Source organism: Crinia signifera, chromosome 3 (genome assembly GCF_055691185.1).
Source record: "Crinia signifera chromosome 3, ASM5569118v1, whole genome shotgun sequence".
Lineage (NCBI taxonomy): Eukaryota > Metazoa > Chordata > Amphibia > Anura > Myobatrachidae > Crinia > Crinia signifera.
In genome coordinates, this window is record NC_139219.1 from 315,007,459 (window position 1) to 315,025,585 (window position 18,127).

The window sequence follows — 18,127 nt, forward strand, 5'->3', positions numbered from 1 at the left end:
CCTCTGCGCATAATACCCCACACTGTCCCCTCTGCGCATACATACCCCACACTGTCCCCTCTGCGCATACTGCCCCCACACTGTCCCCTCTGCGCATACTGCCCCCACACTGTCCCCCCCAGCGCATACTGACCCCACACTGTCCCCCCTGCGCATAATACCCCACACTGTCTCCTCTGCGCATAATACCCCACACTGTCACCTCTGCGCATAATACCCCACACTGTCACCTCTGCGCATAATACCCCACACTGTCCCCTCTGCGCATAATACCCCACACTGTCCCCTCTGCGCATAATACCCCACACTGTCCCCTCTGCGCATACTGACCCCACACTGTCCCCTCTGCGCATACTGCCCCCACACTGTCCCCTCTGCGCATACTGCCCCCACACTGTCCCCTCTGCGCATACTGCCCCCACACTGTCCCCTCTGCGCATACTGCCCCCACACAGTCCCCCTGCGCATAATAACCCACACTGTCCCCCCTGCGCATAATACCCCACACTGTCCCCTCTGCGCATACTGACCCCACACTGTCCCCCCCAGCGCATACTGACCCCACACTGTCCCCCTCTGCGCATACTGACCCCACACTGTCCCCTCTGCGCATACTGACCCCACACTGTCCCCTCTGCGCATACTGCCCCCACACTGTCCCCTCTGCGCATACTGCCCCCACACTGTCCCCTCTGCGCATACTGACCCCACACTGTCCCCTCTGCGCATACTGACCCCACACTGTCCCCTCTGCGCATACTGCCCCCACACTGTCCCCTCTGCGCATACTGCCCCCACACTGTCCCCTCTGCGCATACTGCCCCCACACTGTCCCCTCTGCGCATACTGCCCCCACACTGTCCCCTCTGCGCATACTGCCCCCACACTGTCCCCTCTGCGCATACTGCCCCCACACTGTCCCCTCTGCGCATACTGCCCCCACACTGTCCCCTCTGCGCATAATACCCCACACTGTCCCCTCTGCGCATACTGCCCCCACACTGTCCCCCTGCGCATACTGCCCCCACACTGTCCCCTCTGCGCATACTGCCCCCACACTGTCCCCTCTGCGCATACTGCCCCCACACTGTCCCCTCTGCGCATACTGCCCCCACACTGTCCCCTCTGCGCATACTGCCCCCACACTGTCCCCTCTGCGCATACTGCCCCCACACTGTCCCCTCTGCGCATACTGCCCCCACACTGTCCCCTCTGCGCATAATACCCCACACTGTCCCCTCTGCGCATACTGCCCCCACACTGTCCCCTCTGTGCATACTGCCCCCACACTGTCCCCCTGCGCATAATACCCCACACTGTCCCCTCTGCGCATAATACCCCACACTGTCCCCTCTGCGCATACTGACCCCACACTGTCCCCTCTGCGCATACTGACCCCACACTGTCCCCTCTGCGCATACTGACCCCACACTGTCCCCTCTGCGCATACTGACCCCACACTGTCCCCTCTGCGCATACTGCCCCCACACTGTCCCCTCTGCGCATACTGCCCCCACACTGTCCCCTCTGCGCATACTGCCCCCACACTGTCCCCTCTGCGCATACTGCCCCCACACTGTCCCCTCTGCGCATAATACCCCACACTGTCCCCTCTGCGCATAATGACCCCACACTGTCCCCCTGCGCATAATAACCCACACTGTCCCCCCTGCGCATAATACCCCACACTGTCCCCTCTGCGCATACTGACCCCACACTGTCCCCCCCAGCGCATACTGACCCCACACTGTCCCCCCTGCGCATGATACCCCACACTGTCCCCTCTGCTCATAATACCCCACACTGTCCCCCTAGCACATACTGCCCTCTCCTGCACAAAATACCCCCATACTGCCCCCCTTGCGCATACTACACCCACTGCTCAAAATGCCCCCACACTTCTCAAAACACCCCTGATGAGGCTACTCCCATGCGCTTCTCACCCCCTGTGCCCCCCCCCCCCCCCCCCACACACTTACCTGGTCATCCTCCCTGCTTCTTACTCGACCAGGGTTTGCCCCTCCCCCCCCTAACCTCTCTCCTTTCTGGTTGGCACCCCACCAGCTTCTCGCCCATGTGGCGGCACCCCCCCCCTTTACTTACCCAGGCACCCCACAAATCCTCTGCTTCTTTCCCATCTGACAGCATCCCCACCAACACCTCACCTGGCAGCACACATCCCCCTTCTTACCCTGTGGCGACCCCCCTTCTTCCCGCCCGACGCCCCCCTCACACCACCCCCCACTTTACCTGGCGTGCCCCCTCCTCGCTTCTCGCCTGATGGCACCTCCTGCCCAGCGGGCACCCACACGCTTCTCACCCATCCGGCAACATCCCCCGCGCTTGCCTGGCAGCACACTCCACCTACTTACCCAAGCACCCCAAACCCCCTGCTTCTCGCCCATCCAGTGGCATCCCCTCACTGCTTCTACCTTACTTACCCAGGTGCTCCCTCCTCCTTGATTCTCACCCGCCCGGTGGGCATTTCCCCCCCCCCCCCCAACGGGTCATCCTCCCTGCTTCTCACCCACCTGGTGGGTATCGCACGGGGGCGCCAACGTGGCCGCCATACTGTCCGGCTGTCAGCACCCCACCAGCTTTTAACCCAGCAGCATACCCCCTTTTTACCCTGTGGAACCCCCTTCTTCCCGCCCGACGGGCACCCCCCCCCCCCCTTTCTTACCTGGCATGGCCCCTTCCTGCTTCTTGCCCAACGGTACCCCCCGCGCTTCTCAACGCTCCCGGATGGCACCCCGCCCTTCTCACCCCGCCACCCCCTGCACTTATCAAAACACCCCTGGCGGGACTACCTCTACGCTTTAACCCCCCTCCACGCGCTTCTCACCCCCTGCGACACCCCCCTTACCCTGTCATCCTCCCTGCTTCTCAGCCAGGGGCTCCCCCCCCCCCTTTCCTCTCTCCTGTCCGGTTGGCACCCCACCAGCTTCTCCCCGGGCAGCACCCCCCACGTCCCCCCATTCTTATCCTATCGCACCCCCTTCTTCCGACCCGACGGGCACCCCCTCCCTTCTTCTTTCCTGGCATACCAACTCCCCTCTTCTCGCCATACAGGATCTCCTAGCCCACGGCTACCCCCCGCGATTCTCACCCATATGACGGCAACCCCTCCCTTCTTACCCAGGCACCCCAAACCCCCTGCTTATCTCCCCTCCAGTGGCATCCCCCCTCTGCTTCTACCGTACTTACCCAGGCATCCCTCTTGCCTCTCACCTGCACGGGTTCTTACCCTGTGGCACCTCCTGCTTCTCACCACCCACATCCCCCCCCCCCCTGCTTTTCACCTGTCTGGCGGTCACCCCACCACCCTCCCGTGCTTCACCCGCTCCCGCCCGGCGGGCATCTTAAACCCCCTGCCTGCTTACCTACTCGGCGGCATACCCCCTAGTGTTCCCGCTAGGCTGTTTTAGCGGGGTGCTGCGCCCTGCCCGATTTTTACAGGGCAAAATGCGCCCTGCCCTGCTAGCAGCGCCCCGCTAAAACAGCGTGGTGCCTGCCCTGGCTGTGTGCACGGGGAAGCGAAGCGCCGCCTTAGACAGCGATTCCCAGCGCCTCCCCGGCAGCACGGTAACTTCGGTGGTGCCAGCCCCGCCTCCTTTAGTGACGGCGCCGGCCGGGCCCGCCCCTTTTTGCGACGTCGCGGCCCAGGCCCACGCGATGTCGCTGCCCGGGACCGCCCACAATTGTGACGTCGACGAGCCCGGTCTGCCCCCCTTGCGCTGCGGCGCCCTGCCCGCCCTCATTTCTAGAGGGAACACTACCCCCCTTGCACTCCCTGCTTCCCACCAACCCCCACTTCTCACCTGTCTGGCTGGCACCCCCCAGCTTCTCAACCGGTGGGCCACCCCCACCACTTCTTGCTTCCTGTTTCTCACCCCATGGTCCTCACCCAGTGGCAAGCTTCTCCCAAACCGCCTGGTTCTTGCCCTGTGTGGCACTCCCGTTCTCACCCGGCGGCACACCCCCATCCGCTTCTCACTCTCCCTGGACACCCAACAGCTCCTCCATCCAACACCCGGCGCCTGCACCCTGCCCGCCCCCTCCATGCATCTCCCACCTGGTGCTAGCAGCCTGCACACACAGCGTCCTCCCCATATTTCACACCCAGCACCAGCAGCCTTCCTCCTTCCATTTCACACCCGGTGCCAGCAGCCTTCACACCCACAAAGAGTGCTGGGACTCACTTTTACAGAATTGGTGGGTCCCCGGGATGCGCTGTTCTATTGCACAGCAGGAGAGCCAGGGGCCAGCTGTGCACAGTGTTCTGCCCAGCCGCAAAGCAGGAGAGCCCAGGGGAAAGCGTTGGTGAAAGGGAACCCCACCCACCAATGCTGGTGAGAATGGGATCTGCCTTCTCTCCCCATTTTGTCTTGCCCCCTCTTGCCTTCTTCACCCTTCTTTTTCTCCCCGCCCACCCCGTCTTTCCTTTTTCCCTCTTCCTTACTGCTGACTTTTTTTCTCTCTCTCCTCTGCTCTCTGCCCCCTCTTTCTCAACCCTCACTCTGCCACAGTCTTTCTCTCTCCTCCCCATCTTTCACCACGCTTCCTCTCTCTCCCTGGCACTGTCTCTTTCGTTCTCTACTTGACACCATCTCTTACTTCATCTGTAACCCCTTTCTCTCTTTGACACTCTCGTTTTCTTTCCCAGGCACCTTCTCTCCCCCATTCTCTCCCTGACACGCTCACTCTTGCTCCCAATTCTCTCTCTCTCTCCCTCCCTGACGTTCTTACTCCTGCTTGTAACTCTATCCCTCTTTTACTCTTCTCCCTTTCTCTGACACCCTACCCCTCGCACCTCTTTTTCCAAGAAGCCCTGTCCCTCTTTCTCGCACCCCTTGCCCTTTCTTGCTCCTTTCTTTTTTGCTGTGTTTCCCCAACACCCTCTTTGACATCACTCCACTCACTCTTTCTTCTGACCCCCTGAGAGACTGCACCCTCTCACAACCGACCACAGTGTTTCATTCCCCTTCCCACTGGCTTCACACCCAGTTGCAGTGTCCTCCCATTCTCCTAACTATACCCCACCTCCAGTCTCCCACTCGGCAGCAGTGTCACCCCCCTCTCTCCTAGTCACAGTAATCACACTCAGTGAAAAATAAAGTGTGTGTCCCCGGGACAACTCTTTGTTAAGTTGGGGTCCTACTCCACAGTTTTTGGGTCCCATCACATAACGCTTTTGAGCAGTGGCGTAACTACAGAGGTACAGGGGGATGACACTGCTATGGGTCACGGCCACTTGGGGGGCCCCATGGCCCTCGCAGGCAATCCCTGCACCCTTTTTATTCTCCAGGCGTTTTTATATTAATATTGCCGATCGGGCATGGCTGCTCTGCCAACCGACCGCCCAACCCCCATTAATACCTGCCCCCTCCCTTCAGTGGCTGCACAAGAGACCCTGCACTACCAGTGAGGATGATGGCACATGAGAACCGGTGCCTGGGCAGAGGAGACTGCAGGTGAGGAGATCTGCTACACTACTGCTTGTACGGGGGGGGGGGGCACCCCACGAAACACAAACAACTGCTCTTCCTCACCACCCTTCTGCCTCTCCCTCCTTCTCCTCCTCCCCAACACTGCCTCTATCCCCTCTGTCTCACCTGCCTCTGTCAACCCTCCCCTCTTTTTTTTGCTGACTCCTCAACCCCTTTTCTCTTTTTTTCCCCCTTCTCTTCCGTGCTCTCGCTTGTCGCTCCCCTACTGCCTCTCTCTCCTCTCTTTCTGTCAGCAATATCGCTCATCTCCTCTTTATTTCTCTCTCTGCCCCTAGTCTTTCTCCTTCCCGCTTTTTCGCTTTCCTCCCTCTCTGATACTCACAAAACACTGCTGCCTCTCCCTCTTATTCCTCTCTCACTGCTGGCTGTGAGTGGGGCACTGCTGCCTCTCCCTCTTATTCCTCTCCCACTGCTGGCTGTGAGTGGGGCACTGCTGCCTCTCCCTCTTATTCCTCTCCTACTGCTGGCTGTGAGTGGGGCACTGCTGCCTCTGCCAACTGAACTAATGGGCCCTACACACGTAGTGATATTCAGACACTTTTTGAACTTTACTAAACCGCTCAGAAAGTGGCTCAATATCCCTGTGTGTGTAACCCACACAGCGATATGGATGCGCAGCCCCGCGGAACCCAATGAATAACAGCCCTGCCTGTAAATTTAAACTGATCGCTGAAGGTGTCAGCCCGGCCGGTCACACAGCCACCTCGTCCCTATAATGCCTCAGGTACCTGGCCACCCAGCTCTCACTGTCTGCCTGCAGCAGGGAAGCTCTGACCAGTGGAAATTTCCTGTCTGGACTCTGCAGCATGTTTCAGACGGCTGGTGGGTGGCATGCAGCGGTCTCTGGCAGCGCAGGGTTAGGTCGGGTAGCGCTGGTGGGCAGGGGTCCCTGCGGCGTTGTGAAATTATCGGTGGTGTCCTGCAGAGGATTGGAATTACTAGTTCCCATCTGCCGCAGGGACCCCGCCGCTGACTTCACATATGCTGCAGGGACCCCCTGCCCTCCAGCGCTACCCGACCCTGTGCTGCCAGACCCCGCTGCATGCCACCCACCAGCAGGCAGGGGGTCCCTGCAGCTTATGTGAGATCAGCAGCGGGGTTCCTGCGGCGGATGGGAACTACTAGTTCCCATCTGCCGCAGGGACCCCGTGCTGACTTCTCATACGCAACAGGGATCCCCTGTCCGCTAGCGCTAATCGCTAGAAGCACCCCTCTACCTCTAAGATGCCCTGTGCACCTCTTCCAAGATGCCCAGCTCCCCTCCTCACCCTTAGATGCCCAGATGCAGCACCCGGACCCGCCCCACTCGCAGCACCTGGACCCTCCCCCTCTCGTGGCACTTCCGAACCCCTCACCCTAAATAAACTGACCCTTGTGGTGGCCTTGTCTCAGCGGCGGTCTTGGTCCCCCTCATCCAGCGGCCCGGCAGAAATAAAATTCGGCTTGTCATTGCCCCACCCCCTGGAGCTGGCTATATTAGCCAGTTGAAGACGGGGCAGCCAGTCTGATGGCGGAGGAGGAGCAGAGTGAACACCAGATGCAGTTTAATAAAATATGAAAAAAAAACTCCTTTTCTGTTTTTATTAAATTATTTAAAAACCTGTGTTTTTTTTTTTTTATATTTCCTTTTACAGGGGGACTATAGGTACTGGCAAGGCGTAACTACCATTGGTGCAGGGGGTGCAGCTGCTATGGGCAGTATCATGTGCTGTATAAATTTTTCAGCATTAGATGATAAATAGGGGCCCTTACAAACTTTTGCTATGGGGCCCACATGTATCTAGTTACGCCAATGGGTACCGGCGGGCCATTAATACCCCACATGCTGGTACCTGTGGTTTTCCCAAGTACCAGCATGTGAGGCAGGCTTGTGGGATACTGGGAATCGTCTTAAGACTTTGCGGATACCCTCTAATACCCAAGGTCTTAAGACGATCCCAGTATCCCATAAGGACTTTGTGAAAAGGAATTACCGGTAGGTATTAAATTCCTATTTTTACGGTTTAAACAAACTATTGACCCTGCACCCACTGCTCAGGGGTGCAGGGGATAGCCTCGGACTTCAGCCCAGGCCTGGGGTGCCCTGGAGAGGGGGCCTGGGTTGATTAGTTAGGGTGGGTAATGTTTTGGCCATCGGACCCCATCAAGAGTGTCCCCTGGCTACGGCATTACACCCCCTGCTAGTGGAGCCTGGTGCTGGTCCCGAAAATACGGGGGACCCATATTCATTTTGTCCCCTGTATTTTGGAAACCAGGCCCAGCTCAAGAGCCTGGTGCTGATCCCCAAAATATGGGGGACCACCCTCACCTTGAATAAGGACCACTCCGAGCTCGGGGCTGGTCATGTGGGGGGGATAATACCCACAAATGTTCCTCTACTTAGGGGCAGAATTATTAATGGGGGCTATAAAAGTTTAAAATAACCGGTCTCACTTCTGCATAACGAAGAGAAGTGGGCACTCTTATCACCCTGATGTATGATACAGGGGGCTGCCGATAAAGAGAGATGTTATTTCCTGTCTCCTCAGCTCTCCTTATTGGCGGCCCGGCAGCACTGCGCATGTGCATTGTAAAAGAAAAAAACTCTCCCCTGGTCGGCTCTCTGGGCATGCACAAGATCTTGTGGTACTCTTTACCTAGCACGGCGCCCACGATCTTGATCGTGGGGTAAAAAATCGTGTCGGTCGCGTCGTATGCGGGCTAAACATGCCCGCACGCGACGCAATGCTCACGATTTCCCATTGAAACCCATGTTAAACATGGACATTGTGTCGGTCGCGGCCGGCTATAAATGTGCACACGATGGCCCGGATACCTTCACAGGTAAACGAGGGGACGCGGATACCTTCACAGGTAAACGCGTCCCCTCGCGGGCTTCACAGGTGTCCGCGTCGCCACGGACACCTGTGAAGCCCGCGAGGGGACGCGTCTAGCTGTGAAGGTATCCGCGGGGCTCGCCACGCTTCGGGCTCGGTGGCGCGCTACGCTCGCCACACTATTCTATTCTCAACTCCACGCCGACGTGGATAGTGGGGGTATGAAAAGGTCGGAGGACGCGTACCGCCGCCCCTCGCGGGCTCGCTGCGCTCGCCACGCTTCGGGTTCACGTTGATCGTGGGGTGGCGTAAAAAATTGGGGGGGCCATTTCTGAGTTCAGGGTAAGTATTTGGGCTCTAAGGCCCATTTAACATTGTTTCCTATGCTAAAATCGGGTCCATTGAGCCATTTAACATTAAAATCGTGTCCATCGGGTCTTTTAACATTAATTCCTATGGCAAATCGTGGGCATCGCGTCGCGGCCATCGTGTGCACATTTATGGCCGGACGCGACCGACGCGATTTCCATGTTTAACATGGGTTTCAATGGGAAATCGTGAGCATCGCGTCGGTCGCGGGCACACATAAATGTACCCGCGATGGGCGCCGTGCTAGGTAAAGAGTACCGATCTTGTTATTATCGCAAGATCTCTAGAGCAGCCCAGAGCCAGCAGCAGGGCTAGTGCTGTCCCCACAGTGGGGAAAGGACAACGCTAGCCCTAAGCTGAAGAGGCGGCTGTTAATACATCGGCCCGGCCGGTAATTGCTGGGGGGGATTACAGAGGAAAGCCCCGCCGAGCGTTCCTCAGCACACTGTCCCTAGAGCATGTTAGGTGTGCTGTTAATACATATAAAAAACCGTAATCCCCCCAGTTAACCAGCATTAAATGCAGATATGCACTTAACATTGGTTGATACTTCTGCCCTATAGCAACGCTCCTGCTCCCCTCTTAGCAGACATTTCAAATGTGGTCACTGCCAGACATTAGAGATAGAAAAGGGAAAGGTGAAAAGAGTAAAGAGATTGGGGGGGGGGGGGGGGGGGGGGAGGCGAAGGCAGGTCTTGCTTCTGCCCTACCTAAAGAGGCATTGTAGTGACTGTAAAGGGGACAGATCAAAAGCAGACTATGTAATGGAACCTGTAAACAGTGGAGTGGGGCCCCAACTTTATAAAGTGAGGGGTATCTGGGACCCACGCATTTTTGCACCTAGCACGATCACTGGTTGTGTAAGGGGCGTTACGGTGTTTGGCATAATGTGTAAGGGGCATTACTTTGTGTGTGACATATTGTTTAAGGGTCATTAATAATAATAATAATAAACTAACGAGGGGAGCATGAATCAGGAATGGAAATATAGAGCTATGGATTGTTTGGTTAATCCCCCAAACCGGTTTCTTGCCTAGGGCCCCATTTAGCCTAAATCCGTCTCTGCCTCCTTCCCACCACCCCTTCCTGCTCTCACAATCAAAGGCATGTCCCTCAAAACCTGCACATCCTACCTGCTATAGCATGTATTTGACCCTAAATTGTGGCCTGGCAACTCATTTTAAAAAGAAAATTAGGGTCCCCGGGGACGAGCTCTTCTGACCCTGACATGAGCTGGCAATGGCGGGCAGGGGGACATGCAGGAGCGGTTAGGGAGATGGGGAGCAGCGGAGCCAGGCAGATGGTGACAGATTGTCACCTCAATCCATTTCACCTTGTCCCTCGTTACATTACCACATCCCATCGCCCTCTTCAAATCACCACCCCTCTCCCCCCCCCATCTTCTTGATCTTTCTCGCTCTCTAACACTTCCTTTTTCTCTAGCCTATGCTCTCTCTCTCCAACACTCCGTCACCCTCTCGCCCCTTCTGTCCATCCTCTTTTTCTCGCCCCCTGCTCGCCGCTCTCTCCCTCTCTGACAGGCTCTCTCTTCCCCCTCTCTACCTGGTGCAGCCTCTCTCCCTGAAAAACCACTTACTCCATCTTTAACCATCAATTGTGCACTGAAAATCTTCATTGCATTCTACTTTTTGTAAAAAAAAAAAAAGACTAATAAAAATTATTGTATGGACTTATTTTATACATCATTTGAAATAACAGTTAAAGGAGGGTTGAAAAGATCACGTAACCCCACAAAGTGCCCAGGCCAGGCGCCACCACTAGGCAACTTTAGGCATTTGTCTGGGGCACCGCCAACTGGAGTGTGGCACTTAGGCACTGGACCCCCCCTGGATCAAGGTAAACAGTGCAACTCCCCCGCCCCCTGCTACCCCCCATGGATTAACACAGCTGCCCTCGCCGCATCACCTGCCAGCCCCTTTCCCCCGTGGAGCGATGCATCGCCAGCCCCTTCCCTCCCATGGAGCAATGCGGCAGCTGCAAGACGCACACCCCCACGCGATTGCATAACACCCCCCTGTGGAGCGACGTGGCGGCTGCATCACCCCCTCCTGGGCCACTCTGGTGCCTTGCACCATCCCTGAAGGTGCCATCCCACAACTGACAGATGTCTGATTCAAACCTCTGGGTATAGGCACACTTGGATTTATACCATTCTTATTTAGAAATATATATATCTGTGAAGTGACCCATTTACAACTTTTAAGTAATTTATTGTGCCACCTAAACCAATCCGTTACACAATTTGTGTCCCATAGTTCTTTTTGTATCCGTCCCCCATTCTGCCTCCTTGTGCCTCTAAAATCCAAGTCTGACCTGATTACCCTGGCAGCTCCTCGGGAGAGCTCACATACTATATGGCACTGGATGTAATAAATCCCTGGAAGCTGCAGGCAGAGTTTTTTTTTATTTCATCCGCCTGGCTCTTAGTGCCCCCCTCCCCCTACATTGGATGTGATACATCGCGGGTGCTGAGAAGCACCCTCGATGTGCCCCTGATGGCTGCACGTAACATTTATCTTATGTGCACCACGTATGCTCTCCAGCTCTGATCTGAACGCACGGGACCACGCATCGGATCAGATGTCATTCACGTGCAATTTGGGCCGATTTCACATGATTTCTTGGCCTGATTCGCAAGATTCGAGTGAAATCTGGCCCAAATCACATAGGTTATGGGGGTCTTGAATGTGCCCTGTTATGACTATCTGTTCCTCTTCTGCTTCTCAGAGCCTTTGTCTGTGCCCCTTCTACCTAAATGTGCCAATATATGTGTCCTTTCTGCCAGTTTTCCTTTCCGTATCTCCTCTCCTCCTATTTTTTGTACTATCCTGTCTTTATTTCACTCCCTCTCTTCATGTTCCATCCCTTGCCCCCACCACTTGTATGCAACCTCACCTGTTTCAGTAGCACCGACAGCTTGTTCAATTCCCTGTGGTGCTTCAGTCAGTGCATCCCAATTGCCCGCTATTCAGTGTCCCACTGGTTCCCCATGAGTACAGCTGATACGCTTCTCATCTGTGCTAACCAAGCTAGTCACATAACCGGTTCACTGCTGGCAGTGGCACCTGGCGGTAACTAACCTTCCTCCCACCCCCTGACACCACTGGCCCAAGAGATCCAACTATGCCCATAAGCTCTCCACCTAGAGGAGTGTGGCTGATGGCTTCACCCCGCACTTCTCTTCTGCAAGTCTGATGTATTCACCTTAGAAAAGAAAACACGGTTTGTGTGGGGGGTGTCAGACATTTATGGTGTGCCTGGACACACAACACACCCTCCCTTTGCCCACTAGGATTTAGCCTAGCTATGTCTAAATGGGCTACAAACTTGTGGTCTAAAGGACCTGGTTCTTTACGCAAGTGTCTTGTAAAATGTGATGTCCTTTTGCCCACTTGGATTTAGCCTGCTTATATAAAATGGGCTATGATCAAGTGGGCTGAAGGACCTGGTCCTTTACACCAGATGCTCGTAAAATATCAGGTCCCTTTGCCCACTTGTATTTAGCCTACTTATATAAAATGGGCTATAATCAAGTGGCCTACAGGACCTGGTCCTTTCCACCAGATGCTCGTAAAATATCAGGTCCCTTTGCCCACTTGGACTTAGCTTACTTATATAAAATGGGCTATAATCAAGTGGCCTAAAGGACCTGGTCCTTTCCACCAGATGCTCGTAAAATATCAGGTCCCTTTGCCCACTTGGATTTAGCCTACTTATATACAATGGGCTATAATCAAGTGGCCTACAGGACCTGGTCCTTTACACCAGATGCTCATAAAATATCAGGTCCTTTTGCCCACTTGTATTTAGCCTACTTATATAAAATGGGCTATAATCAAGTGGCCTAAAGGACCTGGTCCTTTCCACCAGATGCTCGTAAAATATCAGGTCCCTTTGCCCACTTGGATTTAGCTTACTTATATAAAATGGGCTATAATCAAGTGGCCTAAAGGACCTGGTCCTTTCCACCAGATGCTCGTAAAATATCAGGTCCCTTTGCCCACTTGGATTTAGCCTACTTATATAAAATGGGCTATAATCAAGTGGCCTAAAGGACCTGGTCCTTTCCACCAGATGCTCGTAAAATATCAGGTCCCTTTGCCCACTTGGATTTAGCCTACTTATATAAAATGGGCTATAATCAAGTGGCCTAAAGGACCTGGTCCTTTACACCAGATGCTCATAAAATATCAGGTCCTTTTGCCCACGTGGATTTAGCTTACTTATATAAAATGGGCTATAATCAAGTGGCCTAAAGGACCTGGTCCTTTCCACCAGATGCTCGTAAAATATCAGGTCCCTTTGCCCACTTGGATTTAGCCTACTTATATAAAATGGGCTATAATCAAGTGGCCTAAAGGACCTGGTTCTTGAAGTGAGTCTTTTAGACCACTGGGAAATAGCCTCATTTTATTGAATAGGCTAAATCAAAGTGGATAGAGGGACCGGTCCTTTATCCCACTAGGAAATAGCCTAACTTTAATGAATGGGCTAAATAAAAGTGGATAGAGGGACCAGGTCCTTTATCCCACTAAGAAATAGCCTAGTTTTGTTGAGTAGGCTAAATCAGTGTGAATAGAAGGACCTGTCCTTTAGCCCACTAGGATATAGCCTATTTGTATTGAGTGGGCTAAATCATAGTGCCTGGAGGGACAAGGTCCTTTAGCCCAATATAAAATAGACTCAACCGACCCGTGTACCTGCCAGGGGCGGAGCCGGTCTGTCACAAACCCGCCCTCTGATTGGCAGGTGTTACCAGCCGTCTTACGTCCGGAGCGCAGAGATTGGCTCCCACGTGACTCGAGGCGCGACGTCATCGGCAGCCTGAGCACTCAGTCTGGTCACGTGTAATAGAACCGCCTTCTCAAGAGTTGGACATCGGTCGGTGTATTCACCATCGATAGATAACTTTACTTTGCCGGATCCATCGATGGTATGAACCTACATGACCAGCTAACTATCCAGCCATCGAGGATCGATGTGCAAATCCTCTTTTTTTTGTTTGTATTATACACTAATAGTTCTACTAAAGGTCACAATACACTGGTGCGATTTTGGCCTTTTTCACTCGATTTAAATTTCAACCCATCAGTCCGATAAATCGAATGAAAAGTCAAATCGTATGTGTTTTACTTATGAATCTGATCCCAAGCGTGGTTCCGTGTGCATCATATTGTATTCGGAGATTGTCATTGTTGTACCAAGTATATATCTTATCCCAAGGGGGTGAATGGGATCGCATTTGATACATCATATGCAAAATGACCGCATACAATGTACCTGCATGCGGCCATGGGTGCACGCATCGGCATCGCAAGTTGTATACATACAGTGCGATATGTACTATGTTTTCTACCGATATGGATTATTTAGTCTATATCGGTAATTCATTTCGCACCATGGCCCTGATTCACTAAGGCTTGCTACGCAGCGAAAATTCGCTGCTTAGCGAGCCCTCTTAACGCCCCCCGCCTCCGTGTGAACATTGCATAATAGAGCATGCGCAGTCCCCAAAACTTTGGAACGGGGTCAAACTTGCAAAACTGTGTGAATCGGGCCCTATGTTTATGCCCCTTAAGTCGCTGTTTTCTTAATTTGCTCATTTGTTTATGTCCTTCGTTAGGTGCTGCCATACCCTCCAACATCTGAGGTGCAAAAGTCGGAACAAATTCGGAATGGGGGCATGAACACGGTAAAGGGGATGAGGCCACGCCCTATTTCCTATACCACCAATGGACAATTGGAGACCCCAAAAAAGGTACAGGCCATAAAAAAACATTACTGTACCTGCCAACAAGGTACAGTTGGAGCGTATGCACTGCAGAACCCCTCAGTAATGCCATATCAATTAATAATAATAATAATAATTATAATGTAAACAATCTCATACCTCCAAACTTGTAGATATGTCGAGGAGGGACAAAGGCGCGCGCCCAGAATTGGGGACATGGCTTGCCGGGAGAGGGGCGTGGCCTATAATCGCATTGTCCCATGTCCTGCCCCGTTTTGATGCTGTGGGGCATGGCCCAGAGGCACTGCAAGCCTCTAGCCATGGGTGTAGTATAGGGTTCCGATGTCGCGGGATCCCGACTGGCCAGACTCAGACAGCATGGCGAGCGCAACAAAGCCCCTTGCAGGCACGGTGGCTCGCTACGCACGCCACCTGTTCTATTCTCCCTCTATGGGGGCCGTGGACCCCCACGAGGGAGAATAGCCGGTGGCCGTCGGGAACCCTTCTGTCGGTGTTTTAACAGTCGGGATCCCGACGTCGGGTAAATGACTGTCGGGATCCCATCCGGCACCCCTAGCCATGCCCCCAGCCCCTCTGGCTGCAGGAATAGCTGCATCTATTTAGCGCTGGCCAGCAACTGACAGGGGTGACTCCGAACTGCCCTCCCCCCCCTCCCGCCGTGGGACACTGCCAGCCATGGGTGGGACGCGGGAATGTCCATCCTGCAAATAAATCCTGATTTAAGACTTTTTTCATTGCTAGCCGTGTGCAAGGTGATTGACAGAAAGATGGCATTTGGGAGTGCCAGGTAGAATGCAGGCGTGCCCAGGCCTTTGAGGGAAAGTCATGTGACCAGCTTCGGCCCTGATCAGCCTGATTCTATTGCAGCCACAGAGTAAGTCTTGGGCTACGCACAGTGCACACAGTGGACAAATGATTCGATGGTGAACAGCTTGGGAATAGATTTGCAGCTGTCTTGGAGAGTGGTAATGTGAAGAGAGCTAAAGTACCAACCAACAAGTTCCTGTCATGTTACAGGCTGTGATTGCAAAATGACAGAAGCTAATTGGTTGGTAATTGATCTCTCTCTACTTCATCACTCTTATAACAGAGCTTCCTTCCTAATATCTGTGGCAGGTACGTCATGCTGTGTTGTCATAGACATTTCCTTTGGAAATGCAGAAGTACTTTTGTATTTCCTATACCAGAGATGGGATATATTGTAACAAGGGGTTACCCAAAAGAATCTGGGGGAGGAAAGGTGTTCATTTTGAAACTTCAGTCACCTTCAAATTACTCTCCAATTCCACTCAACACATTTGCCCAAAAGTTTTTATCATTGCTCAAAACATTTTTTAAGCTCATCGTCGTTGATGTCTTTTAGTATTTTAGAATTTTTTTTGTTTTACCTCTTCAACATTAGCGAAATGTTTTCCTTGAAGTTCTCTTATTCATCTGAGGAAATAAAAGAAATTTGCACGGGGACGTGATTGGGTGTGTGGGCAGGTGCCTGGTCAGGGCGGAAGAACCAGTCACCTGTTTGCCACAAATAGACTGTTTTTCCTAAAATCATGACACAACCTTTTCAAAACTTTAAATAAGACCTTTGGTTGACTGTTTGACCCTGGGGTCCACATTCTGAGCACACAATGGTCTGACTGCGATGGCTTGATTAATTTTTGTCACATATTTTAGCAGTTAGGCAGTTGAAGGATGAGGTTTAATTGACGTCACCTTGTTTGAAATGGGAGAACCACCCGTAAACATGTGTTTTACTCTTGGCAACTTCATTCAACTTCAGCTGATTGTAGCATAACAACTGTATCTGCGCAAAACTTTGGAAAGGAAACAAAACTTTGCAGCAGTGCGTTGTTCCTGTAAATCTGCCATCACAAAATGCCATGACAAAATCGCCGGAGTCATGCGCCACCTTCCCCCAAAACATTCATCTAGCAGCGGAAACCCATATTACACATACTCTGCCCTCTAGAACAAGATTCTTTAGGGTACCCCCTCATATAGCGCCCTCTGTGTAGTTATATATGGCCATCACTTGTACTCTAAAGCTTGGCACACACTGGTGTGACACAGTGATTCGTTACAACATCGAAGCGAATCCCCTTCAGCCTGGATTGCCTGTATACTCTGGAGCGATCTTAATGAAGATCAGAACGATCACTGTTCCGTCCTTTGGTAGCGTGAACGGAATTTCTAGTGATATCCTCAGGTTTGGTGTGCAGCACCTCAAACCTGATGCTGTGGCATGTGACTGCTATAGTGTGCATATTGCCAGAACACAATGAGCGATGTAGACGATATGCCAGTCCGATCCACCAGACTGGGCGGCATATCGCTCACCAACTGGCGGGCAGGTTCAGCCAATGATAATTTACACTCAGGATTAATGCAAAACATAATTTAAGCTAAATCATTCATGGCTCATCAATCTTTGGTGGCAATTCACACCAGGCCGAATTCGGTCCCCCGGCCGAATATATGTGCAAACCCAGGAGCAAATGCCTTCAGCAGGTTTAACACTTGTCGGGGCCTTGGCTCCATGGTGGGCTGGAAGGGGGCGGGCATGGGGCGGGCACAGGGGATCTGGGCGTGCTGACAAAACGCTGGGTGTACCGCTGCGAACGAAGGCATCCCATGCATCCCCGAGGTGGGCAGCAGGTGTACTTTTCACCCAATACGCCGGAGAGCGGGCATCTGAAAAGTACGTATAGGCTCAGTTTTCAGAGTGAAGGCCAGAGAAATCAATCGATGGTGAGTGACCATCGAATGATTTATCCTCCTTGCACCTGCATGCTCACATGCTAGTGCGGGTATTTGCTCGGCAGTGGGGGCACGGGCATTCGGCTGGGTGGCATTTACCTATTCGCTTGGCAGCGAATATATGCTGCTTAGCGAACAGGTCTGAATCAGGCCCTATAAGTAGGATTCTTTTAAATAAACAAGTGTTGCCTCCATAGGACCAGCAGTTGGGGCATCAGTGCGGTCAACTGAAGGTCGACATGGGCTAGGTCGACTGGGTCATTAGGTCGACATAATCATAAAGTCGACACGGAGAAGGTCAACAGTCAAAAGGTCGACATGGGTTTTTTTCACTCCTTTTTTTGAGCCGACATGTGCCGACAATAATAATAATAATAATAATTTCTCTGAAACCATTAGTCCTATTGATTTACAAATCCCTCCTATCCTAGGCTTGAAATATTTCTCTATGATTTGGGAAACTCTTAAGTGTTGCAAAAATAATATTTTTTTAAGTCAAAAGCAGATAACATATGGTTTTGTCTTTGATCTGGTCTATGTAAAGTTACGCCAGGTGGGTAGACTGCAAAGTGCTTGCCCCTGCTGTGATTGGTTCCAGCCCGTGTTCTCAATAAGGAGAAAATGGATGATGACTGCATGCAGTCATAATCTAGTCAGACGATAGCAACGAGTGGTAGGTGTTGCTGGGGGGCATACACACGGATCGATCCGTGCTCCGTTTCTAAGCGATCGCTTAGAAATGGGTCTGAAATCGCCCTGTGTGTATGTCCCTTAGACCAGGGGTGTCAAACTCAAATTCATCGGGGGCCGCATCAGCAGTTTGGTCACCCTCAAAGGGCCGGTTGTATCTGTAGGACATTGGGTGAGATTTAATAGGATGAGAGATTCAGAAAGTGAGAGAT